Source organism: Xyrauchen texanus, chromosome 44, assembly GCF_025860055.1.
Source record: "Xyrauchen texanus isolate HMW12.3.18 chromosome 44, RBS_HiC_50CHRs, whole genome shotgun sequence".
Classification (NCBI taxonomy): domain Eukaryota; kingdom Metazoa; phylum Chordata; class Actinopteri; order Cypriniformes; family Catostomidae; genus Xyrauchen; species Xyrauchen texanus.
In genome coordinates, this window is record NC_068319.1 from 31,791,268 (window position 1) to 31,811,673 (window position 20,406).

At 36.3% G+C, this 20,406-nt stretch overlaps 1 protein-coding gene across 1 annotated transcript in view; it reads left to right on the plus strand.

Moving 5' to 3' along the window:
- The first annotated feature begins 8,991 nt into the window (after positions 1 to 8,991).
- The window catches only part of LOC127636499 (interleukin-6 receptor subunit beta-like), a 40,141-nt gene continuing 28,726 nt past the window's right edge, over positions 8,992 to 20,406 (plus strand). The window contains exon 1 of the mRNA XM_052116993.1: positions 8,992 to 9,138. The gene's annotated coding sequence lies outside the window, so the exon portion shown is untranslated. The remainder of the gene's footprint in view (positions 9,139 to 20,406) is intronic.

Genomic DNA, 20,406 nt, shown 5'->3' on the forward strand with positions numbered 1-20,406 from the left:
GTCATCAATCATAACCCATCAATCATTTTTGTTACAAGGTATATAATATTTACTACTTATATAGTCTGGATTTTTCTTTGGGCTGTAATACTGAAAGAAATATTCTTGTCACACTCCATTTAATAACTCTAAGCGGTCTAATAATATTTGGTTGGGTTGCATGTACTGTATTTGAACATCCTCACACATATATTAATGCCTTTTCTCAGGTCACTATTAGCTTTCTGTAACAGCCAGACATTTATATTACTTTTAAATTTAGCCATTTAGCAAGACACTTACAATCGAGGAACATAAGCAATTTGTTAGAAAATAAAGCCAACAATAGCTACAGTATCATACTGTCATGTTCCAAGAGAAGAGTAGTATCAGAGACTAACCCAAGATGGTCACTTGTACTAAAATGAATATGAGAAACTAAAACACCTACTATGGCAGAAGTAGAAACAGAAGTCGCGTCTTACATGTAAAATAGCCAATTGCCTTTTAGACAGAGACATTGTTGGTTAGATTACTTCCATCCTTCCATTCTCTATAGCCACTTATCCTATGCAGGGTCTCAGGTAGTGCTGGAGCCTTTCCCAGCTGTCTTGGGCCGAATGCAGGGAAACACCCTGGACAGGTGGCCAGTCCATCACAGGTCTAACACACACAGACAAACACATTCACTCACTCATTCACACCTATGGCCAATTTTGAGTCTCCAATTCACTTGACCTGCATGTTTTTGTACTGTGGGGGAAACCGGAGCACCCAGAGGAAACCCAAACAAACACTGGGAGAACATGTGTACTCCACAAATAAAGGACAAGTCTTAGCCGGGACTCAAACCAGGGACCTACTTGCTGTGAGGCGACAGTGCTGATTAAAAATTACACAACTAAAATTGAAGTCAGTAACATATTAAAAGTAACATTTTAAAGTAATCCAAGCGGATTTTCTTTTGGATTACTTCTTATTTGATGTCACATGCATTTAAGTATGGTTAGCTTGTAAAACTTTGACCATGTAGCTTCAAAGCATTGAGGAAAAATTACTTTATGGATCAAAATATGAGAATTGATATAACTTTGTGTGTGTGTGTGTTTTACTTACTGTTTGTCTTTATCTGAGTGAAATTAAAAAGGCACTTAAAATATTCTTACTCCTTAAGAAACGTCATCTATGTGTGTAAACAGATCAGACCATTTATTTTTGTGAATCAACATCACAAAACATTGTCTCAAAAGCAAAAGTGCATTCAAGCTGAGTACAAACACAATTTGCAAAAGTAAAACTAACTTTACCACACTAATGCAATCGATTCAGCATTTATGTGTTACTGCTCCATCTTTAGTGTACTTATGGCTGGTGTCTGTTTCAGGTCTGCATGCAATTCCAAAATTTTCCCAATTTATGATACCATTGTAAATTTTACTGCTGATTTGAAATATATTCTTTGATCTTAAACTTGACCAACCATACTGGAGATTTTGGTCTTTCCCCATTCAAGTAAATAGGAGCTGTACATTCATGCCGCATGTTTCAATAGATAATTGCTGCCCGGGTGTGTTCCCAAGATGGCCGCTGAGTGATCTTACTTGGGGTGGCTGTGGCTCAGGTGGTAGAGTGGGTCAGCCACTAATCACAGGGTTGGTGGTTTGATTCCTGGCCCACATGACTCTGATAAATTGCTGAAGTGTCATTGGGCAAGACACCAAACCCCAAGTTGCTCCCAATGGCAGGCAAGCGCCATGCATGGCAGCTCTGCTGTTATTGGTGTGTGAATGAGATGCAGTGTAAAGTGATTTGAATACCACTAATGTTAAAAAGGTGCTATATAAGTGCAGACCATTTACTTGCTTTGAAAAGAGCTTTGCTAATATAGAAGTTAGCACAGAAGAAAGAAAATGAAATGTTTTATTTTTATTATTAAATAGTAAGAGTGGAATTGTTTTAAGTGTGTTTTCAGCTGTTATTTGAATGTTGACTACTTCAACAGAGAAAGTGAATAATCATGAAGTGGACTTTGTGCCTCATTGCGATGGAACCACCAGGCACAGCTCGTTCAATGAGGGAGAGAGAGAGAGAGAGAGAGAGAGGAGAGAATTTGAACATAAATTCACAGCCCAGTAAGCTGTACAACATTAGAGAGAAATACAGATGGGCGCAAAACAGCACAGAAAAATGTGAAATGGACCATCCAAAAGTATGTTCACTTATAGACTTCCTCGGCAGAGTTTCTCCTCATGATGGAGATGGTGTAAATCTGGCCGTGGAGAACATAAATTACATATTTGATTATTTGGCAACTTTATTTTACCTCAAATCCTCTAAGAAAACCCATAAAACCAAACTAGAGAATGAAAAATGGTTTGATTTATACTGTAAAATAATAAGGAAAAAATGAAGACAATTATCAATTCAAAAACACAGACAACTAAACAATGCAGATTTGCACCATCAATATTGTGAGGAACATAAACAGTATAAAAATACACTCAGTACACAGTGCATGCAAAATCAGCTAAAAACTATTGAAGAATCGATACATTCTAACAAATTCTGGGACAATTGGAATTCCCTGAATAACAAGCAACATGAAAAAACTGCCATACAAAATGGAGACACCTGGAAAAATCAAGAACTTTATAGCTAAATAAAAATTAACCCAGAACAAACCCAAATATTTGAAAAAATGATCAACATGGAACATACAATTGGTAAATACCAAAGCCCATTAGACTACCCCATCACAGAAATGAACTGATTGATCAAATCCAGGCCCTGAAAATCAAAAAAGCAAATGGACCAGATGGCATCCTCAATGAAATGCTGAAGAACACAGAGCACAAATTAAGATTTGTTCTCGTCGCAGCCGCGCCAGAGTCCGCTCAAGGCCACGTCGCAGCCAAGCCAGAGTCCGCTCCAGACAATGTCGCAGCCGAACCCCGGACTGCTCCATGCCATTTCACAACTGAACCTCAGTCTGCCCCATGCCATGTTTTAGCTGAACCCCGGGCTTCTCCACGCCATGTTTCAGCCGAACCCCGGACAGCTCCATATCATGTCACAAGCAAGCCTCTGCTCCACGGTCCAGGCCTGCCTCTGCTCCATGGTCCATGGTGAGAGACCCAAACTCTTATCATTTTAAAGCCCTTAAAAACCATGACGTGAAAGCTGAGAAGAGTCCCTTCATTCAGCTGGTCCTGAGGCTCCACAAACAGACTAACACTACTAATAATAATCAGCCTCAGGACACGGACACCATCTACACAATCCGGCCCAAACAAATGATTCATACACAAAAAGAAAACTACCAAACTTATTGGAATGAAACAACAGAAAAACAAAGCAAACTACAATGTTATTTGACCCTAAACAGAGATTACACGACAGCAGAATACCTGAGTACAGTCAGAGATCACAAACTGAGGAAAAACATGACGAGGTACAGACTGAGAGAACACAGACATACTATAGAGAAGGGCAGAGACAGACAGACAGACAGTCTGACTATAGAGAAGGGCAAATACAGACAGAGCTGCATGTCCTGAGAGGGCAGGTTATGCCCGTACTGTAGCCAAGGACAAATAGAAACAGAGCTGCACTTCTTAACCACCTGCCCTAATTATAATGAAATTCGAACACACTTCTTTCCCAAATTTGAAATTATTTGTCCCAACTTCAAAAAGTTGAAGAATGATGCACAAGCTCAATATTTACTTGGTGAACAAAGAGACTGCATTTCACTAGCAGCAAAATGTATTACTGTGTTTTCCCTCCCTCAAGAGGTCCACGGTGTAAGCTTGTGAAAGTCTGACTGCTAGTGAGAGTTGTTGTTCTCCGTCAACATTTTTGTTTTGTTGAGCATCATTTTAATAAAGTAATACAAGCATGGAAGAAATAAGTGTTAACAGACTCATCTAATTCTGTCTGTCACTAGTTCTGCAAAACCTCACTGGTGTGATGATAATAATGCTGTCACTGATGTGTGATAATACCAGCAGTTCTCTGGCTACAAATGTGCTTGGAGGGGAACTGTTGCAACAGGAAGATCACAGCACATCTCAAAGCCCGCAACAGATGTGTTCTATGTCCTCCTGTCCTTCCGAGTTTGTTTTTCGAAGGTAACTTGGCAAGACTGGCCATTATAAGTCGTCCGCATTCTTAGCATTGAAAAAACACCCAGTACGATGGGGAATGTAGTTTTGTTGCTAACAATTGTTGCTCATAATACAGCTTAAATACTATTTTGGCAGGTTTTATTGTAATTCTTCATTATCAATACAAAAAATGCATACATACTAAACCACACAGTCACAATCCTCAAGTGAAACTGAATTATTACTAATAGAAATTAGCTTCCGCTATAATTCTTATACCGACACGCCTTGAAGGCAATCCCAAATGTCTCACATTTGTAATTACGACTTTGTGATGCCGTTCATGTGCGTTTAACTTATACAATCATTCTGATATAACTTGAGCGCATTATTATTCCATTTAGAGCGGTAAAGTTAGTTTTATATTTCCATGGTTTGACATTTGCCACAATACCATTAAACTCTCACATTTTCAAGTCAAACCAAATGCACAAATTGGTTTTCTTTGCCTAGCACAAAGCTGAATTTTAAAAAAGGAGAATTTTTTTTTTATATCAATTTGATTAGCCCTATAAATCAATTAAACAATTTAACCATTTGATATTATGACATCACAACAAATATTACATTTTGTTAAAAATATCCCTTTCATGACACAAGAATTGACATTCTATATGTGTTCAAATAAATATAGTGTAAATGTATTTCCATTAAACTCAATGACCGTTTGATCTAGAGACATGAAACCAACTGTAAAACACTGAATATTATTCTTTATACTGCACAAGACTTGTTTTTGGGAGTACACGTCCAGTACTTTTCTATAGCACTGAGTTGCCATTTGAAGAGAAATGATCAAATATAGACAATTTAGCTACCATCTGTCTATGGCAATTGTGAAATCAGAACATTTCTTTGTGTTTAATTACATCATCTTGCATTAGAATATAACATCCACAGACAACAAAATTTGTAACTATTTTCAGTGCTTAAGGCCATAGAATGTTACATTTGGGCAGTGCTGAATCACCATTGTAAGGCTGCACGACTTCTCATATTGAATCACAAAGTCATTGGTGAAATTCTGCATGGAACACGACAGCAGATGGCTTGACAGGCTTTGTCAAATGTGAGTTTTTATTTTCTGTCCGAGTGCTACACTAAACTACAATAACTGTGTGTAGAACTTCAACAGCTTTAGGAATACACTTCAATGTGCTTCAGTTTTTACAGGTGAATTTTGATTCTTATGATGGAGCAATATCCTTTGTCAATATCAGCAACAGTCACTGGAAATTGTGGTGGGTACTGCAAACTATGTGTTAGAGTTGAATATTGACAATATAAATATAAAAAATGTAAATACATATCTATATATACATGTATAAACTACATACATTTCTCTCTATATATATATTTATATTCCTTTTGTGGCCAGTATCTCCATGCTCTGTCCGGACAAATTTTCATGGTGGATCCTGTGATTTCTGAGGACCTTGAGGACTCAAGACTATTTGCAAAGGAATACCAGTAAAAATTTACATATATACTGAAATGCTAATACTAAATTGTGATTTAAAAACATTTAGTTTGCATTAAACACAATTTTGAAGAGGTTACTTCAGAATGTGACTCAACAGACTTGGAAAACAAGAATGGACTGGGATAAAATGGAAGCCAGGGACAATTCAGCGCACAATCCAAAAGGATGGCACCAGCTGTGGGGTCTTTGTGTTGGAGGTAATACCAAGAAAGATAAAACATGTGGATTTTCTCCTTTAAGACTTCCATGTACTGTAAATGCCTTTTTTACGCCGCAGCTCTTTTTCACTATTAAAACCTTGTTCTGTTTATAAAGTATCAGTCGCCTGACATGTCATCTTCTGGCTCAAACAGTGCTGTGAATTTGGAGTGGGACTACTTGTGTTTGTACAGAAATTGCAGATGGGGGCGGTTTGAGGAACTTGTTGGGAAATGGTGTAAACACTATATTCTGTACACTTTTATTCTTTTCTATGTACTAAACCAAGACTTTTTAAAATCCTTCAGATGACAAAACAAACAATTGCTCAATTTCCGCACACACTACCGGTCAGAAGTTTTGAAACACTTCATTGAAATGTTTCCCATGATCTTAAAAATCTTTTGATCAGAAGGCGTATGCTTAAATGTTTGAAATTAATATAATTTCATTAAATTTTTTGAAATTAAAAAATATAATTGTGTCACCAAATTAATTTATATCATTATAAAACTGATTACCATAACTGGTAATCAGAAGGTCGCTGGTTCGATCCCCACAGCCACCACCATTGTGTCCTTGATAAAGGCACTTAACTCCAGGTTGCTGCGGGGGGGGATTGTCCCTGTAATAAGTGCACTGTAAGTCACTTTGGATAAAAGCATCTGCCAAATGCATAAATGTAAAACTACAATTTAATTAAAAAAGATTATGTTTTTGAAATTGATGACTTGGACCAAATAATAAAGGAAAGCAACCAATAAGTGCCCAAAATAGATGGGAACTCCTTCAACACTGTTTAAAAAGCATCCCAGGGTGATACCTCAAGAAGTTGCTTGAGAAAATGTCAAGAGTACATGTCTATAGGGGTGACTACTTTGAAGATGCTAAAATTTAACACCGTTTTGATTTATTTTGGATTTTGTTTAGTCACAACATAATTCCCATAGTTCAATTTATGTTATTCCGCAGACTTTACTATTATTCTAAAATGTGGATAAAAAAATAAATTATAATAAAAAATGAGTGTGCCTCAAAACTTTTTTTTATATATATACGGTAGTGTATTCCTGAGGCCTTTTGCATCAATACCTCAAAAAGATCCATTTCAAAGCTCTGGACAGAAATGGCTCAGAGTTTGCACTCTTCCTCAGGTATTGTGATGATAAAATGTAAAACAATTTTCACACAACAGTAATAAAATATGCCCCAAAATAGTACATTTGTACCATTTTCTTGTTAAATTCGAAAGAAGAATACTGTGCTGTTTGTGGACTACAAGAACTTTCAAGAAAGTCGGGGAGAGCAGCAACAGTCACTAACTGGGTAAATTTCAGGGTGTTAATGTGACAGTGTCTAAAGCTCAGGACTGGTAACCATAAGGTTGCTGGTTCAAAGTCGCATAATGAGTGAGATATGAGCCATCACCATTCTGGTCTGGAGCTAGACACATAACCTGTAGTTGCTGCAAAGAGACTGTTCCTCCAGTAAATGTACTGAACTGGTGTTAGATAAAACCATCTGAAAATAACTACTTAACGTAAACGTTAATGAGCTCTTGGCATCACTGTTGTTAAGGAGTAAAAACTTGTTTTGATACTGTTTTGATCATTTTTTTTAAATACAATTGTAGTTTAGACTTTTAGACCTGTGTGCTATATTCTCTCTTTGCATGTGTTAACTATTGTTTCTTGTTTTTCTATGTTTTTTTGTTTCAGATTCAGTGTGATAGCTGTGAACACTGGTTTCATGACATGTCCCAGACAAACAATCAACATTTGTGTCCTGTGCATTACAAAAGTAAATAAAACATAGCACAGGACAAGAGGAAAAAAATAGAGAAAATATATATAATATTTCTTCTTATTATTATTTTTTTTTTTTTAAACTTATACTGTAATTTCAGATGTTCTATCATTATTTTCCTATTTATTTTGCACAACTACTGAAAAAAGTCATTTTGGATTTGAACAATAACTAACAAAAAAAAGTCTCTCTTTTTTTTTTTTTTTTGCCAGCACTCTTCATTATCTTGAAACTTCTTGTAATAAGAATGTTTTGCCATTGGGTTTGAGTCCACTAGGTCAAACGGTCATTGAGTTTAATAGATTTATAGGAATAATTTAGTCTGTATAAAGAGTACTCGATGTGTACTCCCAAAAACAAGTCTTGTGCTCTATAAAGAATAATATTCAGTGTTTTACAGTTGGTTTCATGTCTCTAGATCAAACGGTCATTGAGTTTAATGGAATTAGAATATTAAATACATTTACACTATATTTATTTGAACACATATAGAATGTAAATTCCACAAACAGAGTCTTGTGTCATGAAAGGGATGTTTTTAACAACATTTCATATTTGTTGTGATGTCATAATATCAAATGGTTAAATTGTTTAATTAATTTATAGGGCTAATCAAATTGATATATTAAAAAAAAACTATTTTTTTTAAATTCAGCTTTGTGCTAGGCAAAGAAAACTAATTCATGCATGTCCAAGTTGGTTTGGCTTGAAAATGTGATTTGCACGAAGAGTTTAATGGGTATTGTGGCGAATATCAAATATAAAACTGACTTTACCGCACTTTTCCATTTGTAGTTCTTCCTTTATATTACGGGAATGACCAATATAGGCTACTTATGGTTAAGCACTGATGGGAGTCATTTAGAAACTGATTTATTTTCTCTCACCAGTCGAAACACATCCTGAACAAAAGCAAAGACATTTTCCAACAAAGGGCGTGGCCATTCCAATAAAATTCTCAGAATTACGCAACACTGTTTGATAACAACAATAAAGATGTAGAGCTACATATACATTTTACCGCACAGTTTTCATAAAAACATAAGTGTAATAACAAAAAGAGAAAGCGTTCTCGCTCATTTTTGTCCTGTTCCCCATGTAAATAAACTTAAGCCACAAGAGCTGCTATTGGCTGAATAAAGATCATTTTACAGCTCTTTCGGGGTAGTGGGCGGAGACTAACTGGAAATGAAATAGATTATGAATCACAGGACATATTTGAATAACTGACATCTCTGGTGACCAATCACGAGAGGAGTTCAGAAGACCGATCGTTTTTACTGTGCGCATACTCAGAATACTTCGATCTGTAGCAGACAGGAACTGTCTTGAGTGATAGTGAGCGCGAGGTTTAGGGAAATCCACACGCGTTCAGTGTGTGTGTTCAGATCAGACCGGAAATCCCCGACACAGGACGAGCTGTGAGACAAGTCGCCATGAGCTTCTGCGATGTTTTTCAGATGATAAAATAGAAAGTAACTCGCATGATGTGATGACACTCTTATGGTAAGAAAACATTACAATATCACTGATATTAGGTGTGATGTTCAGCCTCTCTTGTGAACTCCGTGATATCGTTTGTTAGTTTTGTTTTCTGTATGGTTCACGTTATAGATCACACTTTGCAGTGATCATGTTTCTGTGTTTATTACATCATTTTATTACATTAATACACTTATTGCGCTTGGTAATACTAGCAAATGAAATGAGCTTACTATGTTAATCATTTTGTTGAGCTTGTTTTTCATTTTGCTTGTGCCATTTCAATTAATCAAATGTTTGCAATCTGACGATTGTAATGTAAACTATATATACTATACGATTATAGTCTTTTGTAGGTGTAGTTTTTGTGATTTTTTTTTTTTTATGTGTTGTGAATTGTAATAGATATCCGATATTATAAATGTAAATAAATTATAAATGTATAAATTCAGGCTGCTCATTTAAAAGAACAATAAACGGCATTCACAGTAAACGTTTCAATATAGAATTTAGTATTCTTCGAGTAAAATCACACATCAAAACAGTTATAATGTTACATTATAATGTTGAGTAGAAAAGATGGGTAACTATTTAGTTCTGTTGAAATATGGTCGAACGTCATCTGTTTGCAATATTGGCATGTCCAGTCAGGTAATAAATAAAAAAGCAGTTTGTCATCAATATATTGTGCATCCCCATAATATAATATATATAATATATAATATAATAATATAAATAAAATAAAAAGTGGTGGCTCAGTGGTTGAGGCTCAGGGTTACTGACCAGAAAGTCGGTGGTTCAAGCCCCAGCACCACCAAGATGCCACTGTTGGGCCCTTGAGCAAGGCCCTTAACCCTATCTGCTCCAGTGGCGCCGTATCATGGCTGACCTTGCACTCTGACCCCAGCTTAGCTGGAATATGTGAAAACTAATCAATTTCACTGTATATATGCAAAAATAAAAAAAAACTGTGTATAATGTGTGACCAAAATAAAGGATTTCTATTCTATAATAATACATCCACAACCAGAAATGTTCATTAGTATATTTGTCAATGCCCTAACATTATATTATAGCATTATTTATAAGACATGTCTGACTTTTTGAATAAACATTAATACTCCGATAAGCACTATATAATGTAGTAATATTATTTAATCAAATGAATCTGCATATAGACACAGATCTCATCTGATTTCCATAAAGAGGCAGTACTAGGGACAGCATGGACCATAAATCCAACAAATTATTATTGCCCTATGAGCATTTTGGAGTTGATGCACATACTTGGTGACATTCATGGAAAAAGGAATTTAAAATCAATCTACATAAAAAAAAAAAAAAAAACCACAATATTTGCCCAAATGTTGCCAGGGTTTGCAAGTTCCCAGTACGCTTTGCATGAATAAGCTATTCTGAAAGAGAATGTTTTACTGTTTGCTGGCAAGTTTTCTGGTCGCTCTGATGCCTGTCCACAACATGACTCGGTTCCCTCCGCCTAACATAAGCTCGTTGGCATGTTCACGCAAGAACTAACTTGATACAACCAGAAGTGCAGCACGATTTGTTTACAAGGGATTGGTTTTGACCAAAGATTTTACAGTTTTTTTAAACCTATGTGGAGTGAGTACATTTTAATGACGATTGTATTTTATTCAATGTTTTTAGATTGGCCCTTGCCCATTACCCATTTCAGTACTTTCAGGGTGGTGTCTACAAAGGGTAGTGAGGACATGGGATGCTGGCAAAATGTTTTCTGTTTGCTTAGCCAGTGTGTATCGACATAATCCTTCATCCATTTCCCAATGGGTTTTATTTGCGCTGCCCAGCAGCAATACTTGAGACCTATCAGCCCTTCAGTCTTTATAGTTTTATAGTCTGAAGAGTTGTTTATTTTATTCTTGGCCTCTGTCCAAAAGGCAGGCTCTGAAATAGGTATAGAAGTCTTGGTAGCACATTCATGCATATGCTTTCTATACGGCCTAGGAAGGATAGGGGGCTGACCATCGCTGCAGGTCTTTACAAATATCTTTGATTAACTTCTAATGATGGGGGTATGTGGATCCCCAGGTAACTGTAAATTGAAACTGTACCCGGCTGAGAGAGACTCTGCCTCGGGGACGCTCTCGAGGGATGAGTCTGCAGCTAGATTAGAACGCGATTGCTCGCAACTTATTTAATCATAATATATGTCACTGTGCATTTCTTATTATGAAGAAAAATGGCAATATGCAGCTTTATTCATACGAGAGCACTTTTTGCACATTAGTTTGGAAATTGTATTTTATTCATTCTATTGTATGCTTGTTTATTTAGGTTTTTTTTTGTACTTGGTAAAAACTTAAAGTAAAAGTTGAAGCAAATCTTATATAAGTGTTCAAAAATACTTTAAGCATACATTGTACAGTTTTGTTATAATTCAAAAATAATATATTTAAATTAAAGTGTTGCTCAATGGCATATTTCTGTTCTTAGTTCTGCTGCTAATGTTTTGTAGACTTTGTTATTAAAAGAGTGTTGTTTAGTAACCTGTTTTTGCTTTGGTACCGAAAATGGTACCGACTACTGAAATTTTGGTACCGTGACAACACTAGTACAATATCATCTTGTTGTATGCTGTCATTAGCAAAAGTATATGAGATGTGACAGTTTTGAGATGAAATCAATGATAAATTGAAAATAAAAAACCTCAGGATATGGCCAAATGTGATCATTAAACAGCAGAAGGATGTAATTAAATTAAGTAATATAGTCACATGCGCTGCATGCTACAGAATTAACAAGAGGTGCCGCTCTGTTCATCTGCTTCACACACACATAAACTAGGGATGCACCGATACCACACAAACCTCTAATTACACATTATTTCATATAAATGTATAGCTTATTAAGAAAAACTTTATTATTAACAGTAATTCCAGTCTTCAAGTCTTCAGTAGAAAAGAAACAAGTATTTTATTTTTGCGGACTTTAAAGGATTCAGATCTCTTTTTTTTTGTTCAATTTAGTTGTAAGACATCAGTCCATTTTTCATTCACAGTTATTGTAAACAAATACTAATGATGACAATAATAATAATAATTATAAATTGTTATTAATATTATTGGCCTTTAATTTTAAATACAACAGTAATATATTTAAATCGTGCACTTTTTAAACCTTCACGCTTTTATTTTGACATTTTGAACTCTCCAGGAATTCCTGTATGTGTCTGTTTGTAGGCAAGTTCACAGTACTTTAATTTGCTTCTTAAAATTCTGGTAAAATGCTCCTCCAATGCCGTTCTAAAAGCATATTATAAGTGAACCGAACTATTGAGCATCTACATCTGAGATGTGCTTCTTTAGTAGTGCTGAAATATTGCATCATTAAAATAAGCAAGTCATTTTTATTTCTATAGCACCTTTCTAGTACAGATGTCACAAAGTGCTTACATTCACAATATAAAACCAAAGCAGCATATATAAAAAAACACAACAAATTAGATAAAACCAATTTTAAAAATGACCACAAAGTCCACAGATCTTAAATCCAAAGGGAGAGCATTCCACAATTTGGGAGCACTAACCTCCAAGGCGCATCACCTTTAGTCTTTAGTCTAGAGCGAGGAACAGATAACAAGACCTGTTCCGAAGATCTCAGATTCCTACTGGAGTTATGAGGTTGCAACAACTCTTTTATATAAGCAGGAGCTTGACTCTTCAATGCTCTAAACACCATCACAAGAATTTTTAATTGATTTCTAAATTGTACTGGGAGCCAATGTAAAGAAATTAAAATTGGTGTTACATGTGATCTCTTTGATGACTTAGTTAAAAGTTTGGCAGCAGCATTTTGAACCACTTGTAATCATTTCAAGGATGCAGCATTAAGATAAAGTAAAAAGAGAACTGCAATAATCAAGGTGAGAGGAAAGAACGCATGTATAATCATCTCCATTTCTACTATGGACACAGTTGGCCTTAGTTTAGCAATATTTCTCAACTGATAAAAACAAGTACGCACAAGAGAATTTACATGCTGATTAAGGCTCAAGGTCTGCCCCATTTAAACACCAAAATTTCAAAGGGTAGGCTTAACTAAATGAGATAAAGGACCAAGAGTTTCCATCATCTTTGTGAGAACACCAGCAGGAGAAGAGATAAGAACTTCTGTTTTTTCTGCATTTAACTGCAAGTAGTTTTCAGCCATCCAATCTTTTATAGAGTTTATGCAATTTATTAGGGATGTCCCGATCCGATACCTAGATCGGTATCGCATCGATACTGACGTTTTTAGACGGATCGGGTATCGGTCCGACGAGCCCGACCCAAATCCGATACTCTGTGTTAGTCATGTTCGTTACTGTCAAGCTTAAAAAATGACATAAAAGAACTGTTAAAACACCATTAAAGCGGTTCATATGACTAGTGCATTTTATTCAAAGCCACTTGAAGCCACGCGATAGCTCTGTGAATTGCAATAGGCTGTGTTTAATAAGTAAACATATATGTTCTTGCACGCGCAGCTTCAGCGTGGTAGTGAATGGTGCTTTTACACACACGCGCACGGCTATTTATAGCCTTCACCCGTGCACAATATTTGTGCGCTACAAACGAACATCTCAGATGTAGATGCTCAGCAGTTCGGTTCACTTATAATATGGACTTAGAAAGGCTGCTGGAGGTGCATTTAACCAGAATTTAATTAAGAAGCGAATTAAACTGTGAATAAAAAGGGTGAGGGTTTAAAAGTTAAAGCTGTCACGGGAGACTCATGGAGAGGCAGAGATATGAACTCTGCAGGGTTTATTGAGCAGAGGATTGAAACAGTGATGTAAACATTGTGAGTAAATTCAGTTAAGCAGAGTGGCAAACAGCAGGTAAGTAATATCCAGACAGTGTATAGATATGATGAAAGAGATAACTCAAAACAATTTTATGATACATGCAGGCAATAATGAAGACACATGATTGACATAGTAGAAAGTTCTGGAGTCTCAGAAATACTATCAATGAGAACAGGCACAGAGTGAGAAAGTGAGTGTGTGTGTGTGTGTGTGTGTGTGTGTGTGTGTGTGTGTGTGTGTGTGTGTGTGTGTGTGTGTGTGTGTGTGTGTGTGTGTGTGTGTGTGTGTGTGTGTGTGTGTGTGTGTGTGTGAGAGAGTGAGTGAGTGAGTGAGTGAGCGCGTGCGAAAGCGGGGTATTTATTTATGCAGTCATTGATTAGCCACTAATGATATGCAGGTGCGTGTAATCAGAACTCAGGGAGTGCCAGTATGCTAGTTAATAATAAAGTGTTTCTTAAGCTATACATTTATATTGAAATAATGTGTAGTTAACACATTAACTCTTTACATAGCCTATTAAAGAGTACACCCAATTATTTCCACACAATACTGTAAAGATATTATAAACTGATTATGTGAAAAAACAACACTGTATCGGATCGGTATCGGTATCGGCCAATACTGAGATTTCCGATATCGGAATCGGATCGGAAGTTGGAAAAAGTGGTATCGGGACATCCCTACAATTTATAATAATAGACAATTTAGTTACTTCTTAAGGCTTAAAAGAAATATATAGTTGAATGTCATCTGCATAACAGTGATAACATACTCCCGGAAATGTACTTATTAATTGCCCTAAAGGCAACAAATAAAGTGCAAAAAGCAATGGGGCCAAAACGGAGCCCTGGGGAACACCACAGGACACATATGCTGTTGTTGAGACATCATTTTGAACTCTGACTGAAAAAGACCTATCAGATAAGTATGATGAGAACCACCTCAAGGCTGTTCCAGAGATACCAACACCTTTTCTAAGCCTTTCCACTAATATACAGTGATCGACAGTGTCAAAAGCAGCTGTAAGATCTAAAAGAATCAGTACAGAACATTTACCTGCATCACCTTGCATTAACAAATCATTTTAAACTCTAAGGAGAGCAGTTTCAGTAGAGTGCAACCGACGGAAGCCAGATTGAAATTTGTCAAATGCATTATAGGCATGCCAAACAGCTGTTAGTTGATTAGCACCACTTTTTCCAAAACCTTAGCCACAAATGGTAACTTAGAAATAGGCCTATAGTTTTGGGGGCAAAGATGGATCCAGATTAGTTTTTTTAAGAAGTGGTTGAACAGCAGCTTTTTTTTAAATAAATTGGAACATATCCAGATATCAGTGAATTATTAATTATAGACAGCACACAAGGACCAATAGTGTCAATTACATTTTTGAACAGAGCAGTTGGTACCACATCAAGAGAGCTGGTGGAAATTTTCATAGAACTAACCAGTTTGGTAAGATCTAATGTTATAGGAGAAAAAATCTCCAGGATTATTGGCCTGGAGAGACAAGGTATTTTAAGGGAATGAGAGGGAATAATGTTATCTCGTATATTGTTTATTTTAGTCATGAAAAAAGACAGTAAACTGTGGCACTCATCAACTGAAGAGATTTGAAAAGCCGGTGATAGAGGAGAGACAATGTTATTTATGGTGTCAAACTGAATTTTGGGATTGCGTCTGCTATTAGATATAAGATTGGAGAAGTATTTAATTCTGGCATCCATAATAAGCTATTCAAATCCATTAAGAGTTCTTTTAAATGCTGATAGTGAACTAGTAAATTAGTAGATTTCCACAACTACTCAGTTTTACGACACATCCGTTTAAAAGAATGAATATTATCGTTCATCCAGGGGGTGGAATTGATCGAAGGAGCTGCTCTAGATTTCATAGGAGCAACTTCATCCAAGATTGAATAGCAGTATTTATTAAAGGATTGTATTTGAACATCGACATTAATATGTGACATAATAATGGAGGTATTTTCAAAAGCAGCAGAACATTTTTCTGCAGACTGGTTATTTTGGATGCGAGAATGAATTACCCGACTACCACATGATGAGTTTAGATTAAAGTGCAGGTCAAATGAAATAAGATTATGATCTGAGATACAGAGGTCCTCAAAACAGAGCTGATATGTAAACCAAAGCTAAAGACAAGATCTAGAATATGCCCTTTTATATGAGTGGGATCAGTAACATTAAACTGAGAATCAATCCACGGATAAGCAGGATACACGGAGGCTAAACTCATCTGCAGCGATCATCACCATTTTCCGACGACGACTGGCTTCCAGAACAGCCCCTGCTTCACCTGCATTCTGGACCTTTTTGATACCCGATCTGTCTAAAAGCTGTCCACCTGTGCTTTTAAATAATCTATATACAAAACAAACATGCAAAAGACCATACTAAACCCTACTCCCTCTCTAACCATAAACAGGAGAAAAAAAAGTTATACAAAATAATTTGGCGCCCACCTCCCTACAGCTTCCTTAAAATAAACTCATTAAATAAGACATCATATGATAATACAATGCCCTGCACTCAGGGATAATAATGAACACCCAATTACAAATAGTGCAACAAAACTCCCTTGCAATAACTCAACTACAATACCTCATACTGTACATATAAACAAGAAGAAATTATCCCATGTCTGCGACAGGAGAAAGGGACCCAGTAAGAGAGACCGCAGGGAAAATGTCTCTCCCATAACTGCAAACTGGTCAACTTTTATATCAGAGCACATGGCCACAGTCGCCAATAAGAAGACACAGACACTCAGGCGTGTTGATTAACATCAGGTGCCACTACTCCATCTTAGGAGAGCAGAAAACAAAGCAGACAGGCAAACATGTATGCACTCAACATTCACAAAACAAATAATGTTCTGGAACGTAACAAACACAATACATGCTACTGGTTCTTAGTTTTCATGCAGTGTGTTTAAGGTATAAACAGTGAGGCAAGTTCTTCATAATCAAATGTATCCAAGACGAAACCTCAAAGACAGAACAAAAAAAAGATGTGGAAATGAAAGAGAATGAACACCATAGTAGAAGTGCATTCCCTAAAGGCAGAACCAAGAAAACGATTCTTATTCTCCCTAATAGGTTATGGAAAATTCTATCATCCAATGGATCTGTCGTGGTATCAGGGCAAATTTTTGGAGCTGCAGCATCTAACTGCAATTATTAACCCTGTAGCCATATGTCTTCAAGAAACACAATTACCTCTCTTTTAAAAATTTTACAAGTTTTAACACTTTCAGTCCCAATGACAAGCGGGATTCCGGTTGTACAGCCATTTTAATAAGAAAAGATGTGATCCATAGTCATATAAATATTAATAGCAACAGCAGAACGCCAGAACACCATTACAGTTGTCTCTATCTACATTCCTCCAAATTTAAACTTGACACATATGGACATAGATCACCTTACATTTACATTTACATTTACATTTATGCATTTGGCAGACCTTATTGCTCAGCTCCCATCTCCTTTTATTCTCATGGGAGATTTTAATAGTCATAACACTTTGTGGGGCAGTAATCACTGTAACACAAAAGGAAAGAAGATTTTATAGATAACCACACCTTATATCTTTTAAATAAATATTGAATACCTATTTACATCCAGGACATGGAACGTACTCTGCAATTGACCTAACAATTTGTCAGCCTGAATAATTTTTTAGACCTATCATGGAAAGTTTGTCATGACTTCTGTGGAAGTGACCATTTCCCAGTCATTGTAACCATCAAAGGCAGAGAGGAAGAAACAAATGTACAAAGATGGCAAATTAAAAATCCTTGCATCTTATCAAGTGGCTCACTGAGTGCATTACCACTAGAGGTCGACCGATATGGGTCTTTTCAGGCCGATGCCGATCTTTTGAAATCCGGGTCGGCCGTTGGCCGATTAATGCTGCCGATTTATTTTGGTCGGTATTTGCTTGTTTTTAACCTCTTATTTGAACCTTTTATTTGAAAGATTAAATGTAACACAAATAATTACTTAAGATAGACAAAATATCTCAACAAATAAATTTATTGAACACTTGACCAATCTGCACTTGTACACTTAAATTCAAAATGTATAATGTAAAAACATATTGTATAAATAATGTATAACGAATATATTAAATAAACAAAGCAGGTGTTACGAACTGCTCCGAGACACGAAGGTTGAGATCCAAATGCAGCTTTAATTAAGGGGCAATCCAGACACGTAATCCAATATTCAGAGCATCCAAGAGAAGCACAGGCATAACTAGGGATGGGTATCGTTAAGGTTTTAATGGTATTACTATCTTACCGATACTACTTATCGATCCGGTACTTCAACGGTATTCTTAACGGTTCTTTTTGTATATATATATATAAAATATATATATATATATTAAACAAAGATAAACGTTATATAGGCACAGTGATTTAATTTCAGGAAGGTCTACTAACATTACTGTTCAGGTGTGGTCTAAAAAGAAATCTAATAAAGTAATCAATTGTAAAATAACACTGCATAGTTTATCATAGATAGATTAATGCAGAAGTTATTCATTCAAGAGCTGTAAGTGATTTTCTCTTTGCCTTTTGTTGTTTGATTCGCAGTAATGTCTCAATCGTCAGCATGTTCATTAGACTGCTTCCCCTTTAAGACCGAGTCCAATAGGCTCCTGATGCGCCATATTTTCTCCCAACTATTTCCATAACTACGTCCATTTAAGACATAAACTGTGTTTAAGTGAATCTCCAAGCCGGTCGTTTTGACATATTTTTGTGTACAGTTGATCGTTTAGATGCGCACATGAAACCCAAAGTAGCCTATAGTTTGCTTGTCTCGTTGCGGTGTGTTTCGGAGTGTGCGCCGCCTTGGGAACAGTATCTCTTGCGCTCTTTTTATTATTAAACGCGCCCCGCAATTTAGCAACAGTAGCTAGACTGCATTTTACAACAATCACCGATCGTGCTGATTCTGACGTTAAGTTTGAGTTTTAGGGAGAAATGTCAGTGCACCGCTGTGAAGGGAAGGAAGTTGTGCAAAACAGAATGCAGCTTATGTATAAATATAATTTTTATGATCTTTGGAAGGCGAAATCTAAAATAAAGTCAGACTAATATCACAGATCTAAACCAGGCTACGTTTGAATGTTTAGTTCTGTCACTCATTAAGCGGGGCTATTGTTGTGGTCGCTGTGCGCGAGATCTCTCTCTCTCTCTCTCTCTGACTGCGAATAGCTAAATTGCATCACAGACAAATGGTTTCATATTATTATACATAGAAATGGCTGGCGAGATAAAATAACTTTCTCTTTATAGCAATAATAAATGTATTTTCTTAATTTCTCCAGTACCGACAGCAGAACCGATAACGTCCGAGCTTACCAAAGCCAGTCCTTCAATAGCCTATAGTGCGTTGGTATCTTTTTTATTACTTATTTCTCTGCATTGAGTGACAACCCTCTCAAATATAAGACACACAAACAGAACAAATAAAAGTCTCAGATTCACTGTCTGTAATTGCAAAATTCTTGCTTACTTATTGTGACATGATAGCAACCCTTCTGCTGTGATAATGCAACTTCAACTACGCTAACAATATCCAAAGTAGCCGAACGTCATGTCACCAATTTGGTTGCTTAGTAGGGTTGGGCGATGTCCCCTAAATTGGCAGTTGACGATGTTGACAGTAAAACATCGCGATGGACGATGATATCGTCGGCGGGGCGGGGCGGGTTATATAATTTCATATAATTTTCAAAAATGATATGACAAATTATAATTTCGTTATTTTACTAACCCAACTAATGACTCGTCGGCGCTTTATCAGTAGGTTGCACGACACGTGAAGCATTTTTTTTTTTAGCTTTCACTTAAGAAGAGATGTGCACTTTTTATTTTAATATATGTCTTTACATAAATACTATTTTCCACTTAAAAACTATAATTTCGTTATTTTACTATCCCAACTGAATCATCCGCGCTTTCCAATAGGTTGCACGTAAGGGGGAAAAATATTTCTTCCACTTAAGAAGAGATGTGCACTTTTAAGCACTTTTTATTTTAATATATCTCTTTACATAGATATATATATATTTTTTTTTACTGAAAAACTATAATTTCGTTATTTTACTAGCCCAACTAATTAGTAGCCTACTCATCCGGGCTTTTTAATATATTGCGCCTAAGAAAAAAATGTCGTCTTTGGGCAGCCACGCTCACTGATGAGCAAAAGGTCGAGGCAGAAATGACCATTGATGGGGAAGAGGACGACAAAAGATTTCCGTTCATGTCAAGATTAGCACGGAAATATCTATGTGCTACCAGTACTCCATCAGAGCGGGTCTTCAGCACAGCGGGTAGTGTAGTTACTCCAATCCGCAGCTTATTAAAACCAGATAAAGTGAATATATTGGTATTTCTGGCCAGAAACATCGAAATTTAAACATGGTCTA